Here is a 23,192-nt window from a genome sequence, read left to right as displayed (position 1 = left end):
CTGCAGGGACAGGGCAGAGGGTCTTTCAGAAGCAAGTCAGCGCGCTTTGCTAGCATGGCTCTTGAATCTAGGCCTTAGGAAACGGAGAGGAAGTGACATCCCTTTTCTCCTCCTGGTAGCACACCTCTAAAAGCCCAGTGTTTCCTTCCTTCCATTGCTGGGGAGAGAGAGCTGAATCCCTTACAGAGACTGTCAAAGGGCCTACAGGGTGTCAAAACCCAGCCTCCTGGGGACCTCTGTGCCCACCACCTTCCTTCCCTTGCCCTATCCTCCACCAGATCTGGGAAGTCTGATGTCTTCTCTCACAGGCCCAGGGATGTTTTTACGTTAATTGGAGTGACTTCAGCCACCAGTTTGGGGGGTGGAGGGGGGAGAGGAGGATGCATAAAGAAAGCCAGTGAATGCCTTGTTGGTTTATTTTTTGGGGAAGAGGTCACTGGTCTCCCAAGTCACACACATTGACTTATAAATTCTATGAGTTAGTAAAATAAATAAATAAATAAACAAACAAACAAATAAAGGTGTCCTACATGGGAGTTACTGGCCAAGGGAAACAGTGACATTCTAACATTTTATAAGTGCCAACTAAGGGTACCCACACATATTGTGGTCGCTTTTTCTTCCACCCCCTTCCCACTCTTCCAGACAGGGCCAGCAGCCTGCACAAGCTGGAACCCTGCTGATGACTTCAGCCAGCTAGGTGTTGAGGTGGGAAAGTAGGCCCAGGAAATGGACTGGGGGAAGTTTGCACCATCTGCAAAGAAAAAGATCAGCAGCTGCAACATGGCACCCACCAAACCTGCTCTCTGCCATATACAATATACAGTATATATATATATATATATATATATATATATATATATATATTACACTTTTCCTCAATTCTGACTAATAAAATACATCAGTGGCTGTTTTATGACATTATAGCTGTCATAATAGGTGAGTTGGTTTACGTATTATCTGATGACAGAATAATTAGGACCCCTACAAAAAGAAAGCAGTTTCTTAGTATTAATTTCTCTGCCAGTTTGACTATATTGAGCCCCCCCACAGCGACTGGTACCCAGGGTGCTTACTATTGTTCAGAGAGGTTGAGCTGGATGAGAGGGCCCCGAGAATTATTAGATCTAATGAATAACTTACCTAATGATTTCCCTTTCTTTATGGCTAAATGTAAGTGGTAAAATGGGCAATTTCTGGTGGTTGGTTTTTTTTTTTTTTCTGAACCAAAGGAAAACCAGGTGCTTAATGTCTATTTGGAGCCTATGGTGTAAAATGTGTGACTAATAGAAGAGTGAGTACTGCACATTTCCTCTGACATCTTTCTCTTACCCACATTTCCAAATCTGATTGAGTCATGGGTGTATGGGATGAAATCTTGACTTGAAAAAAGGTGATGTGGGCCTGTTGGAAGAAGCAGTGGTGAGGAGAGGCCAGTTCAAGCCTTTATTTTCCAAACAGGGCCTTAAAAACACTCACTGGATGGAAGTTAGAGGATTACCTATCCTGCTTTGCAGTTGTTGGGGTGAAATGAAAGGCTAGTCATTTAAAAGCAAGAACACTGCGTGAGGTTTCATCTCCTCTCCTTCCCCCTTTAGACCTCTAGGATTTCCCTATTAGTCATTCTTCCTGGCCAATCCCTGCCTATTGCTCTTGTGTCTTTCTGTTTCCCAGCTAGACAGTGAGCTTGCTGGGACTGAGTTCTATTTTATCTGCCTATCTTTGGTGCCTACACAGGCCTGGCACCTGGTATCTCTCTGACAAATGCATAAAGAGATGTTACAAGCCAAGCCTGCAATCCTTCCTTTTTGCCAACTTACATTGACTCCTTGGGTTTCAGGTCAAATGCTTTTTTCTCTTTCCCTCTGAGCTTCAAGAATCCACACTTCTGCACCCAAGTGATTTGGATTTTATATAAACAAAAAATACTCGATATATTGCTCTAAGTGACCCCATCATTCTTAAATGAATAAACTGCACGTAAAGGAAGAGCAGAAATGAAGACACTAAAAGTAAAATATCCTGATCTATGGTGTATTTGTATTTTTCTTAGGACAAATGTCTTTTTTGAGAAACGCAATGCTTAATTTAATCTGGCGGCTCCGCTCGGTAGCAACAGGGTGTGGTATCCAGAGGAGCTTCCTGCAAGGAAGCCACCTGTGCTGAGAAACGCGCAGCCAGCAGGCAGTGTCTGAGCCGCTGGGCACGTCGACCGCCCTGCCCGCTGGCAGTGTGGCTCCCCCCCCCCCACACACCCCACCTCTCCCAGCCGGGTTGGAGGAAGGGGCGGGTGGTGCCTTCAGACCTACCTGGAGGATATCTTGCGCGCTGAATGGTGGGGCTGTGGGTCTCTCCAGCGGAGGCTGAGAGTGAAGGAGGCGGAGACGGACGACTAGGCGAAGCGGCGGCGGTGCTGCCCAGCTCCGCCGAGGGTCCAGTCTCAGGGCCGGGGCTCGCCGGGCCGCGCTCTTCCGCAGTGGGCTCTGCGGGCACCCGGAGAGAGAACAAAGGTCACCGTCAGTCCAGGCTGAGTCGCCGGGGCCTGGGCTGGGCGTATGGGGAGTTGGTGGAGGCCTCTAGAAATGCCATGTTAATGACAAAAACAAATTCCAAGGTGCCTGGAGCCCTGAAACAAGAGGCATCGCACCACCTTGGGGTAGCCGAGGACAGGTGGTCCCTACCAGCCGCGCTCACCGCCCTTTTGTGGCACCCGAACCCAGGCCACAATGGCAAAGCCTGACATCGCCCAGAAATCGATCCTCTCTGCGCCCCCCCACAATCGGTTCCGAGCTCACGAAGTTAGGAAAACCGAAGAAAACAGTGGAGGAAAGAGTCCCGCCCAAATTCGGAGGGTGTGTGTGTGTGTGTGTGTGGGGGGGGAGGGGTCAGTGAGTGTGCACGAGGGGGAAATAGTCATTTTCCAATGCCGCCCGCTCCCACCCCTCCAACACAAATTTCCACGTTGCATAGGAAATGCCCAAGGTCCGGAACGAATGCGTGCATGCCCCCGAGGAACGAAGCGAGTCCGCTTTTCATTCTAAATGCTAATGGAGCTTTGCGTCTATTAGCCGCGAGTTTCGGGGGGCCAGGGGTCAAGCAAACAAAAGGGCCCAGGGAAAACAGGCCCGCGCTGGAAGCGAGGCGAGAAGGCGGAGGGCGGTTACAGCTGAAGGGGAGGTCGGAGAGAGGGCCCCCTGCACCCAGCGGGCGGTCTCCTTGAGGGTGGGCGACTTCTAGGCTCTGGACCCCCGGGCGGCCCGGAGGGGGCACATCCGGAGGGCGCCGGCGCGGCCCGCGGCCCAGCGTCTCAGCGCACAGCCTCAGCGAAACTTTGTAGCTGGAAGCACAGCTCCGCGGGCCTCGAGGAAGGATCCCACGGCCGCCAGCTCCGGCCTATAGCGCCCCCTTTGTCCGGACCCATTCCCAGCCGAATGGGAGGCAACGTGGAGCCAGACATAAAACAAAACCCCCAAATCCTCGCGGGCGCGCAGGCGGCGAGAGGGTCGTGTAAGTGTCATCGCCTGCAACCTCTACGCCCAAGGCTTCTCTGAAGAAGGAGAGGTACTCGGAGTTTTCAGGTCCGGGGAGCCCTCGAAGGCCAGGAAATGGGGGGGATTCCCTTGACTCCCCAGTCCCAGGCCCAGCCCCTTCCCCAGCCCCAGCCCCAGCCCCAGCCCCAGCCCCAGCTGAGCCTACGGAAAGCTTGAGCGAACTCTAGTACAAGCACGGAAGGATCTTCCCACGGTTGTAGCTAGTGCTTCCAGCCCTTCTCTCCCCCCCCCCCATCCCCCATCTTCAGTGGGGTCTCCAGAAACCTCCCATCACCTCTCCCAGGAGGTGCCCGCATCCCCGCCCTGCCCCGGGGCCTTTCAAGCGGAGCCTTTCTCTAAGGATCGGCCTTTGACTGGGTGGATGAGGGTCGCGTTTCCTGGAGCACCAGCGTTGGAGGGGAAGAGCCACACCACGTTTCCTACAGCTGAGCCAAGCGCCCCTCGGTTCTCTCCCCCCCCCCCCCCCCCCTTCCTCCCAAAACGTCCGGTTACCTAGGCAAAGCCTCCGCGCCTGGAAACACTTTCGGTGGCTCCTGCTCGCGGCCGCGGGGCCGGGAGCACGGAGCCTCGGGGGTTGTAAATCAGGAAGAAATAACGACCTCTGTCAAAGCCCCTTTCTTTCTCGTGGGCAGACGAAAGGAACACCCCCGTGTTCCCCTCCCGGTGGTGAAGCGAGTGGAGGAGGAAACCGTGAAACGCACCGTTGTGACCCCGGCCCCTCCGCGGAGTTTCCAACCTTGGGGAGCGGGGGCGGAGGCTGGGCGGGGGCCGGAGGAGCGGAGGAGACCGACAGAATGGGAAAGACAGAGGTTCTCAGAAAGACCGAGGGAGAGGAGACAAACCGCGGGGAGAAATCCTGCGGGCGCAAGGTCCCAGGGAAGGGAGTGGGTGGGTGCGGGGGGGGGGGGGGGGGGAGGGAGCGGGTGTGGAGGCTGCTGTGGCCCGAGGAGTCTTCGTTACTCACACGGGAGCATCGTGTTCCGCTACGATAACGCGAATAAACTCTAACTTCATTCATTGTGCCCGGTCGCCGCGTTGGGCACGTTTCTCTTTTCCCAAACTTAGTTCTAGAAAACATGTCTTGGCCGTGGGAAAAGAAGATGGAACGTGCGATGAAATGACCAAACAGGCGCCCTGTGTGCCTCTCCCGGCACCCCAAGGCTCTGGGGTCACAAACGGCCCGAGATTTCGGACCCCCAAACTCCCTGCAGCTAGCTAGCTCTTCCCTTTGGAGTGTGGAGGCATAGAGAAGAGGCAAGACCCAGGCGAAGCCTCCGCGCGCCTGGAAGCACGTTCTTTGGAATCCAGGGACAAATGCTGAAACTTCACTTGCGCCCCAAACCCCCAGCAGGTTCGAGAGGTGCCTTTGGGAGCCAGTCTCCGCAGGCTGCGCTGGCACGACCGCCCTCTCCTCTCCACCGAGAACTTTCAATTCTATGAACACACTCGGAGCAACTTCTCCAAAAGCGCGAGTTCTGTCCGTTAAGAGGAAAACATGCCTTTTCTCACACCTGCGCCAAGCCTGGATGAGAGGGACGCCGTCCCCACGCGTGTCGGAGTGCGGGAGTCCGCAATTACCCCCCATCACCTCCGGAGGGAAAAGTGTAAAACGGGCAGGTCGGCGACGCCGGGCAGACGTGCCTCGTGGAGCCCCAGGCTCATTTCAATACAATAAGCCACATTCCTACAGTTATGCCCTCTTTCCTGAGATCCTCCGAGCGCCTCTGCAAACTCCGGCGGCTGCCGCCCTGGCCCCTTTCCTCCCAAGCTGCCTCCCCGTCGACCAGCTCGGAGTCACTCTTAGGTGCATTCCCTTGGACCCCCGGAGCCCCTAGGTTCAATCCTAGTTAAAAGGCAGGAGAATTACTGCCGTTCATCACCGGAGCTGCAACTCCCCGCCGCCGCCGCTGCCGCCGCCGCCGAGAGCATCATTACCATGACAACTAGAGCTGAAATACCCTGAATTACATCTCTGGAGCTGCCACTGCACAAACCCCGGTCCTCCTCTTTGTTAGAGGCTTTTCGCCCCTCCGGGTGGGGGTTGGAATCCCACGAGCTCCAGAGATCCCCGGGGGTCCGCTGCCGGGGAAAAGTTTCAGATCTGAACCCACCCGCCTCTCAGCAAACCAAAGCGGCAGCGAGGAGGGGAGGGAGGAAAACCCCACGCTCAAAGTTGTCAATTTCGGGAGCGACGCTTCCCAGTGCGCCAACTTTTTTAGCAAGTCCCCCAGTGAACCGGGCGAATCTCAAATACGTACTTGAGTGCTGTGGCGGTTCCGTCTTTAGAGCGAGTTTCTAGAGAGCTGCCCCGAAATCTGCGCTGGGGGGGGAGTCGCAGCTGCTGTCCCGGAAGGGCTGCGGTATACAAGTCCAGCGGCTCCCGGAGGCGGTGAGCGGCTGGCAGGGGATGCTGCGATCCCGACTCATGGGAGAGCGCCGCCGAGGGGTTCCGCTGGCGTCCCGGCTCCGGCCGCCACCAGGGGAGAGGATGCCGCCGCCGTTCCCACCTCCACGGCCACCGCTGTCAGCGTTGCAAAGTGAGCCCGGGAGGGGCGTCCGGCTGCCGTGCCGCGCTGCGCCCGCGAGGGTGCAGGGCGAGAGGGGTGTGAGCGCGCGGGAGAGAGTGGAGTGTGTGTGCGGAGCGTGTGTGCGCGCGTGTCTGTGTGTGCGAGTGAGGGAGCGGGTGTGAGCTTGTCTGTGTGTGGGGAGCGGAGGAGGAGCAGGAGCTGGAGGGGTGGGGGGCGGGAGCCAGGAGACTCCGCTCTCCCGGCTGCGCGTTCGCTCGTTCTCTCGGCACGTCATTTATGCCACAGGAGCCCTAGCGGCCTCTCCATAGAGTGCCTGGAATGCGAGACGTCAATGTGACGCCATGGGACGCTACGTCACCCTCCTCCTCCCTCCCCTGGCCCAGCCGGTTCCGCGTGTGCGAGGGAGTGTGTGTGTGTGTGTGTGTGTGTGTGTGTGTGTGTGTGCGCGCGCGCGCGTGTGTGAATGTGTGCGCGCGCGCGTTACCCGGCCATTCGCCGGGCGGCACAATGGAAACTACGCGGTGCAGCCAGCCCCAGCCCGGAGGCCTTTCCGACCCGCGCTGGCAACCCCTTTGCAGTGGCGCTGCTCGCCCGGGCACGAGTCTGAGAGAGAGAGAGAGAGAGAGAGAGAGAGAGCAGCGGCCCGCCCGCGGGTCAGGCGGGACCGCCCAGCTGTCAGGCTCGGGTGGAGTAGAGTTGGAGGAGTGCTGCTGGCGCGCCTCCGAGGCTGCCCCAAGGCAGGAAGCCAGGGCGAGGGGGTAAGAGAGAGGACAGCTCTTCCGAAAAGGAAGGCTCCGCCAGCCAGCTTCTCCGAGGGACCTGGCAGGGGGTGCAGAAGGAGTCAGGCTCCGGACCAAAGATTCCCCTGAGGTGCAGCTGCGCTTTCCGCCAGCCACAGTTCTAGAACTGTTTACGTCTGTCCGGCCCTCTGCGCCTCCCATCCTCGACTTGGCTGCGTGTTTTACACAGGGATGCAGATGGCTCTGGGAAGATAAGGTTTTATTCCTTTATACTTAAGGTGTGCGTTTTGTAAATGTAACCCAACTAAATGTACCTCCACCGTCCCCCCCGCGCGCGCCGCAGCAGAAACTATTTAAATGTGTGTCAAACAAACACAAACGTATTGAACGTCTGAGCGGGTCTGACTATTGCAAATGTTCCCCCCCTCCCCTCCCCGTCAGAAATGGAACCCTCAGTTCGCACTTTCACTTTTTGATGGTGGAAGACGGGCCTCCCTTCCCATCTCCCAAATTAAACATTTCGAAATCAATCAACAAGATTTATTAGCCAGTCCCTCCCGAAGGGATTTTCTCTGGTCTCCTGGGACACATTTGTCACTAAGTGGTGTGCAGAGAGCCTGGGCGACTGTAGGAGGGAGAGCCACTTCTTACTGGAAATGATGAATTTAAGTGTGAATTTCTTGCCGAAAACAAAAACAAAAATCTAGAAGAGTTAAAAGCTCCTACTTCCTAAGGTTGCCTCTGAGTTGGAAGCATCCTCTTTTAAAGATCTGAATTTTTTTCAGAAAATATCTGAGTGAAACAATGCAGACAGACATGGTTCCCGTGTGTCCGCTGGGATCATGTGTGACATTTCTTCGACCTGTCACAATCCTGGAGTGTGTGAGGGGGACGGAGAGGGGAGGGTGCAGCGTTTCAGACTCGTGGAAGGTTCTAGCTAGTGCCAGAAACTTGGAAACCAAACTAGTGTTGCATATGACATAGGTCTATTTCTTCGCCTCCACTCCCACTTGAGACAGGGTGGTGTGGAGGAGAGCGTGGGAGGATGCTCCGAGAGTTGACCCGGCGGAGAGGAACCAAGCCTCTGCCCCGCCGCGGATCCCAGTCCGGCCTCGGAAGGAAGGAGGGCGCTGCTGCATTGTATCCATTCAAAGGCTGGGCGGTGGGGGGAGCAGACCTGGAGCCGCGCGGCGCTGACGCACGCGAGGCGCATGATTGACGCAGGCGATGTTACTAAATTCGGCGGTTGGCCCGGCCCCGCCGCCGGCGCGCGCGGCAGATAGCGGAGTAGGTTCCCCTTCGGTCACCCCCGCCCCTTCTCCATTCAGCGCCGCGCGGGGCGGGGCGGGGCGCGGCGGGGCGCGCCGGGAGGGGCGGGGTGGGGCGCGCCGCGCGCCGCCGCGCTGGGATCCGGCCGCACCAAATATAGTCGGGCCTGGCTATTTTTAGCCGGGACTCGGGGGCGAGCGCGCCGCGCGAGGGGGGCGCCCTGACCCCGCCGGGGGTGCGGAGAGGGTGGGGGCGGAGTAGCCATCTTGGACTCCGCTCGACCCCGTCTGGTGGCGGGCGACGCCGGTCCGGGCTCCGCGCTGGGGGTCGGGGTGAGTGGGTGTGAGCTGTGGGAGCGAGGGCGGCGCGGGCTGTGACCCGAGCGGGGAGGGTGGGGCGCGGGCGCGGGGTCCGCCGGGAGGGGTGGCGCGGGCGAGGCCGCGGGGCGCACGGCCCGTGGGGCGAGCGTGAGAGGGACGGACGTCTGGTCCCGGCGGTCCTGCCACCCCGCGGCCTGGCCAGCCCCGAGTCGCGTGGGGGCGGAGCCGCCCGCGGCCACCACTTCCTGAGAGCCGGGGATACCCCTCCCGAACGTCACGGAGGAGCCGAGGCGGCGGTGGCGGCCCCGGGCTCATCCTGCACTTGCATCACGGGTGCAACAGCAGCTGCTCTGCTCCTTTGTGGCTTTTTCCCCTGTTGAGTAACTGCTTTGTTAACTGAAAATACCATGACGGGCCAGTGTGATCACCAGCTTCAGACCTCAAAGAAAGTGAAGCTGTCAGGCAAGAAGAGGGAGACTCCCTTAGCCGGCTGCGATGGTATCTGGTGGGTGGGTGTGTAGAGAAGCACTTGACAATTTCCACGTATTACTTCTTGCCTAACTCTTCGCCCCCCTCCCCCAAGAAGGTTTAAAAATACTTTTATTTCCATGCGGTAAAAATTTCATGTGTTCTGCACCCCACCCGTTCCCCCTTCCATTTGAAATCTCACACAGAATTGGAATCACACTAAATAAAGCAGGAACCCTAAATTTAGGCACAGTTTTTAGGAAACGGGACATCTTTCAACGAATTTATTTAATAAGCTCCATTTTCTAAATATATAAAAGGTCCTTGCCCACTCAAGGTAGTTATAAAACTACTAACCAAGTTCTTAGGAATTGTGCTTCCTCAGTTTTAACCCTGCATTTTTGTTTACCTTGAGTTAAAAATAATTCTGTTCCTTGCTGAATATCTCCAGGTAAAGCATTTCTCTTTGAGTAAGTGTATCTTTCTGGACATCTATGTTTGGTTAATGTTGTGCTTCCCTGCCCCCGTGGTCACTAATCTTTGTTCCTTGATGACTATTAGGTTCTGGGCTGTTGTCTGATTGCCCTGAACCAATCCGCTGGTGTAGGGCTTCTCTGAGTAGGAAACTGGACTGACTGTTGGAGGATTCCAGTGGTCACTGATAAGTGGTAACATTTTTGCACTGAAATGGAAAGTCTTGGAAGCAGAGACCTGGCTCTGTTACAAAATGGGACACCATCCCCTGCTTAATCCTAGGTCCCTAGACATATGCAATTCTTTAGGAAACCTCACATGGAATGAATCATTCTCTTTTTAAAACAATATATTTTTATTGATTTCAGAGAGGAAGAGAGATAGAAACATCAGTGAGAGAGAATCATTGATCGGCTGCTTCCTGCATGACCCCCACTGGGGACTGAGCCCGAAACCCAGCCATTGACCAGAATCGAACCTGGGACCCTTCAGTCTGCAGGCTGATGCTCTATCCACTGAGCTACGGTGGAATCATTCTCTTTTCAAGTTAATATGTGTTCTATAACTTTTCAAAAGTCTGATTTACTAGAAGTCAGGGGTAATATTCTATAAGGCATGTGTATGACTATTTCAGTAATCTACCTTTTGGATGACATTTTTTTTATTAAAGGAAAGTTAATACTTTATAAAGCTCTCATTTTAGGAAATCAAGTAGAATAAGACTACCTTAATCTATGAAATGTTGTACCTGGTTTTGCCCTTTTTCTAGAAGAGGGACATTTATGTGTGGCCTAAGCAACGAAAGTAGTTAGTTTCTGCTTTCATAATACTTATGGCAGCCAATGTGTTAAAGGCTCTTTCGATGAAGTAACTTATTACAGATTCACTGGATAATTAACTTTCATTTTGTTTTGGTTTTGTAGGTATAATCTATTTGTAAGAACGAAAGTGCTCTTTCTCTTAGACAATAAAATATGAAAATTTTGGGACATTTATTATGTGTGATAGAAAGCAATTGCTTTAACAAAGTGGGACTTACTTGCTTTAAATGCTCTTCTGATTAAGCAATGACATATAATCTTGTTGATTTTGCTAATAGGTAAAGAATGATGATGAGTCTTATTAATGCAAAGATTGGGTGAAGAAAGGCAAAATAAAAATTTCAAGCCAGAAGTTAACTGAGGTGAATATAGGAAGGAAAGTTAAAAAAAAAATTGTGTGTAACTTCAAGTTTTCTAGAATCAGTGTAGACATTCTATATTGTATTTAAGAGATGTATATAAAATTTAGTAACCTGAGGTACATTGACATATACTTAAATGTATGAGGCTCAGGCACGTGGGACTACTACAGTAGCCTATCTGACCTACACGCATACCATCCCTTCTTTATCAACTCTATTATCGCCAGATTAATCTTCCTAAAATATAGCTTTTGTTATATAACTCTCTGGCTCAAAAGTCTTCAGCAGTTGGATCTTATCTCTACCATAAAACACCAAAGCTCTATATCGTGGCCTCTTAATTTCCACAGGATTTCTCTGTTCTCGTCGAACTGATATCTTCACTGTTCTTCAAACATTCTTTTACCCTTCCACATTTATTCATAGTTTCCCTTTTTATGGCATTTCCTTCTTCCCCTTCTCTGCTTATTGAAATTTTACCCTTCCTCTAAAATTAGCTCAGGTTGTGCTTTAGTCTTTCATAAAATTCTTATTTTACTGCCTTGTTTTTGTGCTCTTGTGTTCATTGCTTATTCCCCTGTCAAACTATAAGCTTCAGAAGCATGTCTCACACATCTTGGAGATTTCTGTGGCAACTCAGTTTACCATAGTAAATATTTCCCCATTTAATTTTGAATTAATAATATAAGTAACAAATTGTATGAATGGGTATCTTGGCATGAATGGATGTATATGAGATCACACGTTAGTTGTTTTCTTTACCTGAACTTCGATACTCATGATTGAACATACCTTGTCAAGGTGCCTGCCACAAGTCCAGACAGCTGCATGCTGATACAAGGAAGTTGCAGTTTGGCTTATATCTGAAATATCTGCGTAGGAAGATTTGCTATGATTTTTTTTTTTTTTCCTGGTAGACTTTTGGTTTGACTCTCATTCTACCCTCTTTCCTCTATTTGCACTTTCTCTTAGGCTGCTTTTGTCTCGGTGATACACTGGATGCTATAGGCTAGGAAATGTTAATAACTTCTTTTGGAAAAATTACTTAATGTTTAGAAAATTGAGAACCAGTTAAATATAAAAATTCTTGAATCCTTTACCTTTTGCAAAGTATATTTATATAGATTTGCCTGACTCTCTATAGGTGCAGAAATAAACTAGGCAAAGAAAATTTGGAATTACGATTTGTTAGAAGTTTCAGAGAGAGACCCATGTGACTTAGAAATTAAAATTTACTTTAATAAAGAAAAAGTAATAGATCGGGAAAGACTTTTTATGTTATAGACAATTTTAGAAAAGAGTGAAAAACCAAGATGGAAAGATTACTTGGTAGTATAAGTGCTAATAATATTTTAAAATCTCATTAAGTAATATTTGTCTATTCACTACTAAAAACCAGGACAGGCTTGCATTCTAGTTAAAAAGGTAGTTTTTATTTCTTAGTCATGTTTTCCCCAGTCTCTGGTAAACTCTGGAAGACCACAAGTGGTTTGAGGAGAAAAGTTATTACTTATGAGTGTTAAACCTATTCAGGATATTATTTATGCCTGTGAAATAAGATCTGCATTTGAGCTACAGTTGATGTATAAAGTAAACATCCCTTTCCACATATAACCGTACACCTCTTTCCCATCACCTAACTCTGGAAAAAAACAACAACACACAAACAAACCCCAAAACAACCCACGAAAAAAATCCTGATTGCTTTACATGTACAAGTTCAGTTCCTTCAGCATGTTCTCCAAGAGTGGGATGCTGTATTTCAGGGAGACCACTAGATTGCTCTCAGAGGCCTGAATCTGGCTTTGCTGCTGTGAAGCAGCCCTGCCTTGGGTAAGTTAATTAATCTTTTGGTGGGGCCTTGGTATCATCATCTGTAAAATGATAGTGTTCGGCTCACTATATGATCTTTAAGGATCTTTCAAGTTGTAAAGTTGAATGCTTTTTTAGGTTCATTCAATATTGTGACTCCTGGGTCAACTCTGGCCTGTTCTATCACTGTCTGATTGCTGTAGTCAGGAGGCGCCTGAACTCTTTTTGTATTTAACACGTGTGCTTATAGTAGCAATATTATGTTAAAACTAGCAGCCCGTTTGCATGAAGATTCGTGCAATAGACCTTCATTCACCTGGATGCCTGCACCAGTTTTCTGCCGGCACCGGGGACCCAGGCCTTGGCTGTGGCCACCGCCTTCTGCCTTCTTTCAGGGTCGGGGCTTGGCCCCGGGCGGCGGCCTTGGGCTCTGCTGCACCTCAGCGTCCCTGCTAAGGATCGTAGGAGCCGACCCCCAGTGGTTGCCTGTGATCCGTGCAGGCTTCCCGCTGGTGCCCAAGGCCGGGACAGCCTCCGCCCGAGGCTTTCCGGGCCTTGGGCTCCGCCGCACCCCAATGTCCCTGCCACAGTTTCCTGGTGGGCGTGGCTGGTGGGCGTGGCTTGTGGGTGTAACGAAGGTACCGTCAATTTGCATATTACTCTATTATTAGGTAGGATGCTTTGACTTGCATGATAACTAACCGTAGCCATTGAGTGAGATCTTGGTGGCCTGACAGAGTTAATGTACTGCCAGCATCATAGCCTTTGCCTGTCCGTAAAGTGGAAACAAGCAGAAACCTGGATAGTCCAAAAGTCATTTTATATTTTTAGCTTTGAAATTTGTTTTTGTACAATCATTTGAATATGGATGAGTCACAAATTGACTTCATACAAATTAATAAACTTTCATTGGAATGGATTCTGTTGTTTGTTCCTTTTCAGTTCTTTTCTGATCTTCACTGTGAGCTAAGAATAAGCCATTTCTTAAATGTCACAGCCAAGGCAGAAGTGTCCTGTCTGCTTTTTTCCTAGAGAAGGACTGGTGATGCTGGGGTTGCAAGTCTTTATATCTCTCTTTAGAGGGTGAGTCAATGGAGAAAGTGAAATATTAAGAAGGCAGATCAAAAGAAAAGTACCAAGTAGCTATTAACCCTTTGCACTCGCTTGCTTTTTTCTCGATTCCTTTATTCTACTCGGGATTTAACTTTTTAAATACCCCAGATTTTAGAAAACGCGGCAGTAGAATAAAAAACTGGAGTTTCTTTTCATACAAACTTATTTATTTGGATTTTTTTATATTTCAAATTATGGATACATTCAAAGAGTAATTTTAATCTTGACATCCGAGTGCAAAAGGTTAAGTTGAAAAATGCTAGCAAAGAGAGCAGAAAGAATACATTCTGTTTGCAAACTTGTTAGGTTTGCAGTTGGGTACATCTTTATGGATAAATAAGAGCTGCCTATTATGAGCTATGGGTGGGGAATGTCCGGCCCTCAGGCCATATAAGGCCCACGAAATCTTTTGGTCTGGCCCTGCCAAGGCATTAGGGTTGAGCTAATTAAATGTTTGACCAAATATAGCTAATTTTTAAGTTGACAATTTTGTATGGCCTGAGAATCCTATATAATAAAAGGGTTAATATGCAAATAGACCGAATGGCAGAACAACCAAACAATCAAAGTGTAATATGCTAATGATATGCTAAGGCTGCTCGACCACTCACTATGATGTGTACTGACCACCAGGGGGAAGACAATTGACTGGCCGACCAGTCACTATGACATGCACTGAACACCAGGGGGCAGATGCTCCAACTGGTAGGTTAGCTTGCTGTTGGGGCCCAGCTAATCGGGACTGAGTGAGATGGGCTGGACACGCCCTGGAGCCCTCCCGTAGTCCTTCTCTGGCCTGATTGTGCACCTGTGGGGTCCCTCAGCCTGGTCTGCACCCTCTTGCAACCCGGGACCCCTTGGGGGATGTTGGAGAGCCGATTTCAGCCTGATCCCTCAGGCCACTTCCCTTGGGAGGGTGCCAAAGGCAGGGCTCATGGCTGGTGAGTGCTGCTGTGGCAGCGCGAGCCTCTCCCCATCAGGACTGATTGGGCCCGAGCCCGTGGCAGGCACAGTGGGGCTGGGATGAGCGGGAGTGGCAGGTAGGAGCTGCAGGCGGCGTTAGACTACGTTTCGGCCCAATCCCTGCAGGCCACCCAGAGGGACCCCACCTGTGCACGAATTTGTGCACCGGGCCTCTAGTAATGTTATAAATATCCAAATGGTACTTGGCAGTAAAAAGGTTCCCCACCACCAGGCATTGGGAAATACCTGAGTTTTAACACATTGCAGGTTAATGTATTATCTAAGTTTGGATAGTAAAAAAATTTGTCCATTAATTTAGGGTAATTTTTTAAATGCCTATTCTACGTATTTAGATATTTGGTTTCCTGCTTAGATCTTGTAATTAGTAATTGATTTTTTTTTTAAAACCATAATACATTTTCCAGTATTTATTCCGCATGTTTATAGTTCACTACTGGAAAAATTCTTCTCTAACATCTGTTCTGCATTAGTTTCCTTTTCCAGTTATGTTTTTCTGTTTTATCAATTGTAGTGATGAGAATAGGAAGTCATATTTTAAAGATTTATGTTATTTAAATTTAGTAAAATTGAAATACACTACCTTATTTGTAATTTCTGAAAATGATTGCCTTATTTAAAATTCACATGTTAAATTACTATATTAACAATAGAATAAACTGGATAAAATTTGAAATCACTTTATCATAGTTTTGTAGTACCTTAGAGTTGTAAATTGACTTTTTAGAGACTTTTTCATATTTCAATTTTTTTGAGAGAAGCTTCTATTTTTCTCAAAATCTCTTAAAAATGTCTTTTTTGTTTAACGTATCTTGGCCATATTTATTTTTGGGGGAAGAATTTATTGTGCACTTAAAGCAATTTTTGTCACAGAGTAGGTTCTTTGTAAACATTTGATGAAAGAATGAAAGCAGTTTTCAAGAAGCTTTTTTCAAAATATTCTATTTTCTTTATCATTTTTTTCTTTTAATTTTTTGTGGTTAATCCTCATCTGAAGATATTTTTTTTCTATCGACTTTTAGAGAATGGAAGGGAGGGGGAGAGACAGAGAGAGAAACATCAATGTGAGAGAGACACATCGATTAGCTGCCTCCCACACACGCCTCCACTGGGGCTAGGGATCGAGCCTCTAACCAAGGTATGTGCCCTTAACTGGAATTGAACCCCGGGATCCTTCAGTCTGCAGGCTGATGCTCCAACCACTGAGAAAACAATTAAGAGTAACTATTTTCTTTATCCTAACCAGCCTCCAGGCCTTATTAACTTTTCTGAGAGAGTTTTACTCGGGTTAGGCATAAGAGAGGAGCAGAGAAGGCCTGCTGTACATTTTTGTGCTGCTGTTAACTACACCTCCCTGTCCCAGTTGCCCATGCTGAGGATAGTACCCCTGAGTTACACCACTCTGTGACACCTGTGTTTGCACTAAGAACCAATTCAGGTATCCTAAGGAATTACCACCTTTTGACCCCAGGACCCCAAGAATTAATCTCTGGCTTATCTCTTTATTTTGATGTGCTACTTTTGCCATGACACTTTCACAAGCTTGTGTTCTTCCCTCTTTTTTTTCACTGTCTCTTCCCTGGGCATATACAACCTGTCATCAGGGAGTTCTTTTCTTCTAGCCATCAGATTTCCATCTATAACCCTGACTTAGTTTTCCATTTCTAGATGCTACTATTCAAGGCCTCCAGATCTGTCATCCATAGACTAAGGGGCCCAAATGTAGACTATTACCTGGGAGCTTGAATTATATCTTCTAAACATTTAATCTATTAAACATTCTAAGATTTAATTTTTGCAAAGGCAATGCATTCACGTGATTCAAACAACAAAATGTCTAGCAATGAAAAGTTTCCCTTCTATCCCTGTTCCCATCTACCTAATTCCCATCTTTCTAGAGTTTTAATAAAATGCATATTGAAGCCAATAAAAACAAAAATTCTGTTTGCCTTTCCTTTTTTATACAAATGGAAGTTTATATGTATTATTGTGCGTTTTACACTTAACAATGTGGAGTTCTTTCCATAACAGTGGAAAAATATCCAAGATATATTTCACTTTAACAACATAATTGGATATCTCTCCCACGTCATTGTGTGTCTATAGCATCATTTATTTAACCAGCCCCATATTTATAGACTTTTGGGAAATTTTCAGTCTCTTGCTATTACAAGTAATGCTGCAATAAATACTTTAGTTACATAGATTATTTCACACTTGTGAAATATATTTGTAGGGTAAATTACTAAAAGTAGAGTTGCTGACTAAAGAGTGTAAATCATGGTAGTTTTAGACGTACAACCAAATTGCCCTACATAGAGGTTGTACAGTTTACACCCACCTCCCCCACCAGAAATGTACGAGAATGCCTGATTACCCATATTCTTGCTAGCAAATGTGTTATTGAACTTTTGGATTTTTTCCAATCTGATAGGTGAAACTGTTATCTTAGTGTAGTTTTCATTTCTGTTTCTCTTATGAATTAGTTTGAATATCTTTTCATATGTTTAAGAGCCATTTGTAAGTGTCTCAGTAGTCTTTGTCTGTTTTGGGAGGGGTGGGTCATTTCAAAATAATCTCGTAGCTAGTTGATTATTATGGAGATTGGCCTTTTTTAATATGAACTGTAACATCACATCCCCTTACCCTGTTATTTATTTTTCTGACTTTGCTTATGGTGCTTTTGCTCTGTAGATATTTTTCTAAAATGTAGTTGAATTTGTAAGTCTTCTCTTTTATGGTGTCTGGATTTTGTGTCATAGTTAGAAAACCCTGTCCTACTACAAGGTTATAAAAGAATTTTCTCTTATTGTCTTCTACTACTTTGGTGGTTTCTATTTTTATGCTTAAATATTTTTTTAATCCTCACTTGAGGATGTTTTTACTGCTTTTATTTTTTTAGAGAGAGAGAGAAACATCGATGTGAGAGAAATATTGATCAGTTGCCTCTCTCTACGTGCCCCAACCAGCAATTGGACCTGCCACCTTTTGATGCACGGGATGATGGTCCAAACAACTGAGCCACCTGGCCAAGGCTTTATGCTTAAAGTTTTGACCCATTTTTCTTGGTGTATGGTTGAAATATAGGTCCAACTTATTTTTTTTTCCAAATGGCTACTCAATTGCCCCAACAGCATTAGTGAATAGTCCATCTCTACATTTTTTTTTACTTCTTACCAAAAACAACAGAACTGTTAAAATCTATAACCCTCTTCCCCTTACATACTTTGCTGTGTCTGAATATGAATACAGTTCTCTGTTTTCCTTTTTTTTCTATAGAACGCCTTCTTTAATGGCAAAAATGTCTTTCACTGTGCTACCTTCCTGCTTTCCTCAGCAACATCCTGGCAGACAGTGAATATTTGAATGATTAGAGGCTGCTCAGAAAGCTCTCCAGGATTTTTTATTGACTATAACTGGCTAAAAAGAAATCCTAACTATAATCAGGTTCCTTAGAAGGCTGTTAAAATCAGAGATGTCTTCTAGCTCTCTCTAGCCATATTAATATTACCTTTTGTAATTTGGAGCGGGAACCATAACATACCAGAAAAGTGGTTTGGATTCCCATCATGTAGTGGCTACTCCAGAACCTCATTTACTTGAGGAAGTGATTGTGGGTGAATGACTTGGGGAACATGCATCCTTAATTGAGCCCCAAGAAGATTAAGTTTTTTCATCTAGGGAAAACCCCAACAATGTTCTAAGGGAAAGTATCCAAGCAGGCAGACGAAAATGAATTTATTTGATACCCTTACTAGTACTTTTGAAGCTAATTGGACTAGTTTTACAGCTCCTTGATAAAATACATTCTTCTACTTTGAATCATTGCCCTAGATTATCTTTCTCTGTCAAATTAGGTCATCTTGCCGGTTCTTTATTATTAAACTTTTTTGGGGGGGATCATATTTTTTATCTCTGCCTTCAGACTTTCCCTTGATGATGGTAGTATATTGTTTGTCCAACACCAATTTGACTTGAAGTTATTCTGGCCGAAGCCAGTTTTGGCCAAATACAGTTCAGTTGAAAGCAAACTAATCAACTAGATCAGTGGTCCTCAACCTTTCCAATGCTGCGACCCTTTAATACAGTTCCTCATGTTGTGGTGACCCCCAACCATAAAATTATTTTCGTTGCTACTTCATAACTGTAATTTTGCTACTGTTATGAATCGTAATGTAAATATCTGTGTTTTCCGATGGTCTTAGGCGACCCTGCTAGCTGTTCTCAACCTGTGGGTCGTGACAGGTTGAGAACCGCTGCTGTAGAGCAGCGGTTGGGGGTCACCACAACATGAGGAACCACTGAACTAGATAAATTGGTTAAAACAATGATTTGGTAAAAAACAAAAACAAAAACAAGGAATGTCCTAAATTACTAGTTTTTTGAGTAGTGATAATTTTAGTTAGTATATTATAGGATAATTAACACTTTTGATTCATTTCCTAAGGGCCTTTCTAATTTTTCCTTTACATTTCAAATTAATTTTCAGCTACAACCTGCAGTCAGTGTTTGTGATACAAAAAAATTAAAACAACTTAGCTGCCCAATAATAGGAGACTATTTGAACAAGCTTAATCTTTTTTTTCTCCCATTTCTTTTTGAACAAGCTTGATCTTAACTACAAGGCAATAAGAGGTTAATTGGAACAACTAAAACATTGAGCGATAAGATAAAAACATTTTCCTTTATTTTTTTTTATTCTCTTCATTAAAAAGGCAATGCATGTGCAGTACAGGACACTCAGAAAAATGTAGATAAGGAATAGAAGGACAAAAGAAAAACAAAAACATAAATCAACTCACCCAGGAATAACCACTGTTGTCCTTTAGTGTCTTTTCAAATAAATCTTATACACATAAATTACATACTGTTTGTAATCTGCCATTATTTAAGCATTCTCCAATTATTGATTAGTCACCTTTGTCCAGGATTAGGTTTTGGTTCATTTCTGCCTTTTGTCTTGCAAGTGTGGGCCAGTCTACCTTAATTGGAAGTGGGTTGCCATTCTTTTTTCTTCTTTCCCTCAATCCTATGCCCAGCCCCAAAGGCCCCTCCTGCTTCCTTTAAGGGAGACAGTTTGTAAATGAAGCCATTCTGCCAAGTCTTTCTGTGGACTTACAAAAGGGACTCAGTTCCAAATGCCTGTGGAATCTCCCATTATATATAAAATAAATTTTGGAGTTCATGCTTGATGTATATTATATGTATACTAGAGGCCCGGTGCACGAAATTCGTGCACGGAGGGGGGTTGTCCCTCAGCCCAGCCTGTACCCTCTCCAATCTGGGACCCCTCAAGGGATGTCCGACTGCCCGTTTAGGCCCGATCCCTGGGATAGGGCCTAAACGGGCAGTCGGACATCCCTCTCACAATCCAGGACTGCTGGCTCCCAACTGCTTGCCTGCCTGCCTTCCTGATTGCCCCTAACCACTTCTGCATGCCAGCCTGATCACCTCCTAACCACTCTGCTGCCAGCCTGTTTGCCCCCAACTTCCTCCTCTGCCGGCCTGATTACCCCTAACTGCCCTCTCCTGCAGGGTTGATCACATCCAACTGCCCTCCCTTGAAGGCCTTGTCCTTCTCAACTGTCCTCCCTTGCAGGCCGGGTGCCTCCCAACTGCCCTCTCCTGCTGGCCATCTTGTGGTGGCCATCTTGTGTCCACATGGGGGCAGGATCTTTGACGACATGGGGGCAGCCATATTGTGTGTTGCAGTGATGGTCAATCTGCATAGTACTCTTTTATTAGATAGGATAGAGGCCTGGTGCAGGGGTGGGGGCCAGCTGGTTTGCCCTGAAGGGTGTCCCTGATCAGGGTGGGGTTCCCTTGGGGCATGGGGTGAGGGAGATATAGGCCCCCCTGAGTGAGGGGCCTGTGGTGGTTTGCAGGCGGGCCACGCCCCCTGGCAACCCAAGCAGAGGCCCTGGTATCTGGAATTTATTTTCCTTCTACAATTGAAACTTTGTAGCCTGGAGCAGAGCCAAGCCTGGGGCTCCCTCCGAGGCCCCGCAGCCATTTGTATTGGGGTTATAATTGAAACTTTGTTGCCTTAAGCGGTGGGCCCGGCCAGGGTGTGTGGAAAGCTTTGCTTCCCCTGTTGCCGGCGGCAACCCTGGCCTGCTCTCTCAAGCTCCATTCTGCCGCCATTTGTTTGAATTTGTTTACCTTCTATAATTGAAACTTTGTAGCTTGAGTGGAGGCTTAGGCCTGCAACTGCTGGCAGAAAGCTTGGCTTCCTCTGTTACCTAGGAAACCTTGCTCTCTGTGGCTGTAGCCATCTTGGTTTGGGTTAATTCACATACTTGCTCTGATTGGATGGTGGGTGTGGCTTGTGGGCGTGTCGGAGTTATGGTCAATTTGCATATTTCTCTATTATTAGATAGGATGTATGTAAATTAGATGGGGAGAGTTAAGTGAGAGGAGGATTAGATTGGATTCCCACTAAAATAAAAATAAGAAAGTCATTATCTTTGTAGGGAAATTATTTAGAGATTTTCTCTAAATATATGCCATGTGTTGTGTCCAAACCCAAGTCCCTGGTAGATATCACTACTCAGTCACGGCACTACTTCCCATTGGATCCAAACTCAGCTTTGAGTCTATTGAAATGGTATTCTAGGTCGCTGTATCTACTGAAGTTGCTGTGGGAGACATTCTTTTTTATTTTGTTATTGTTAATCCTCACCTGAGGATATTTTTCCATTGATTTTTTTTGGAGAGAATGAAAGGGAGAGGGAGAGACAGAGAGAAACAGTGATGGGAGAGAGACACATTGATTGGTTGCCTCCTACACTCACCACGACCAGGGCCAGGGAACCTGCAATCAAGGCACGTGCCCTTGACCGGAATTGAACCCAGGACCCTTCATTCTGCAGGACGACACTCTATCCACTGAGCCAAACTGGCTAGGGCTGTTTAATATTCTTGCTCTAAAATGTTGCATTAAAGTATTTTGTAAATAGTGGATTGAACAAGAAAGTTATAAAATGTTTTATATTTGATAAATAAGTTTATGATGGTAAATATGGGATGTGAGCAAAGAGTAATTATCTGAATCTCAGGCAGAGCACATGCCTAATAGTTGAGATTATGGAAGCAGCGTAATTAAGTTATAGGTTTGTTATGGAGTAAAAACAGTGTCACGATAATACTCATCATTATAAATTGCCCCTGGTTTGGTCATGGTGATTGACTCTGCAGCATTCATTCCACCCCAGATGATTAGTCTAAGCAATCTTGGTTAATTCCATTTCCTTTGACAATGAAGAGTTAAGAATGAATGGCCTGCAACCTGTTCTGCCCAGTGAGAAGTGAAGGGAAGTCTAGAAGAGGGTGCTTCTGGGAAAAGGTTTTTTGTCCCTAAAAAGAGATAAAAGAAGGAGATGGTACCTCTTCTCCTGATGATGTCCTGTCTGAAAATAATGGCGAGAGCTGCCCAAGCCATTTTAGGAGAAACTAGTTTTGGATGAATCTGATCTAGATGACAGAACACAGAAGAAACCTGAGCCCTTGATGACCTTACTGAACTGCTGATTGTATTGTACTTGGTCTCCCTTACCTTCCGAACTTCCAGTTCTGTGAGATAATTCAGTTCCTTGTTGTGTGAGCCAGTGTGATCTGGGATTTTGTCACATGCAGTCCAAAGTATTCTGGGTTATATACTCACTTTGTCCCAAGCAAATTCACGTCAGATGAATTTTATTTTATTCTGTTAACATTGGGCGTTCTTCCCTCCCCTGTCTTCTAGCTGCAGATTCTGACTGGCTAATCTCAGTCTTCTCTCAGGGGCTCTATCTTAGACCAGGGTTTTTCAAGAAAGCAGCAAGGAACCAATCAGCACCCATCTTTTCTGGAGTCTTTTGGATTGTTCAGATATCTGGTGGTGTCACTGTTCCTGTTTGTTCCTTCTTTCATTTCCTGATTCTGATTCCTTGCTTTGATCTCAGTCCCTGCTCTTGCATATTTAGCATTTTATATCGGGCCTCAAGATTGTTTAATAGATTTATTTTCCTCTCTTCTCCCCACTGCTCCTCTTTCTCCAGATCTCTCTCATCCATTCCTTCCCACTTTGTGACTACCTTGTGGTCAGTGGGGCTGTTCTAAGCAGATGTGTATAACCTTTGCCAGAAAAAATAGTGAGTTAAGTTAAATAAGTAATCGTAAGATATTTGGTGTAGATGGGTACTTTGTCCATTTTCTCATCTAGTGCCTTTTATTCCTGGCACAGAATAAGTAGCACCAGAAATAATCTAGGGGGCAGGACACTTGAGTCACTTAAAGACATTGAGTTTCTTTGAAATTTGTTACTAATTCTTGTCTAATTTTTCAATAATATTGTTATGATTTAAATATAATAAGGTAAAAAATTAAAAAAGAATACTTAATCTTTGTTCAATTTTCTGATTGTTTTCCAGTGAACTATTGTCAAAGTCTCTAGAATCAGCTCTATGTAGCTTGTTAGTCTATGTGGAAAGGGCAATGAAGTAAGATGTGGGACATAATAGTAATTAGGGATTGAAGTTGATATTTTTGTGGCAGCTTACAGCCCGAAATGAAAAGAAAAGGCCGCACCACATGAAGGGGAAGTAAAGGTCAGGATGTAGATCTTGAGGCTTATTTCTAGTTCAACCAGAAATTCTGGTAAGCCAAGTAAGGGGAAAGGGAAACCAATAGAAGAAATACCCCCTCTAGTGGCGAGGGGCCAGATTCTACACTTGATTGTGAAGATGGGTGATTGGGGAGTGGATGGCTTTTTA

General features: G+C 46.7%; 1 long non-coding RNA gene across 1 annotated transcript in view; it reads left to right on the top strand.

Annotated features, from left to right (window-relative positions):
• The first annotated feature begins 8,312 nt into the window (after positions 1 to 8,312).
• The window catches only part of LOC114231682 (uncharacterized), a 145,987-nt gene continuing 131,107 nt past the window's right edge, over positions 8,313 to 23,192 (top strand). Inside the window, exon 1 of the long non-coding RNA XR_008558393.1 lies at positions 8,313 to 8,420. This is a non-coding gene — a long non-coding RNA (uncharacterized LOC114231682). The remainder of the gene's footprint in view (positions 8,421 to 23,192) is intronic.

Source organism: Eptesicus fuscus, chromosome 15 (assembly GCF_027574615.1).
Source record: "Eptesicus fuscus isolate TK198812 chromosome 15, DD_ASM_mEF_20220401, whole genome shotgun sequence".
NCBI classification, from domain to species: Eukaryota; Metazoa; Chordata; class Mammalia; order Chiroptera; family Vespertilionidae; genus Eptesicus; species Eptesicus fuscus.
Note: the sequence above shows the minus strand (reverse complement) of the source record. Positions and strands in the feature narration are given on the sequence as shown.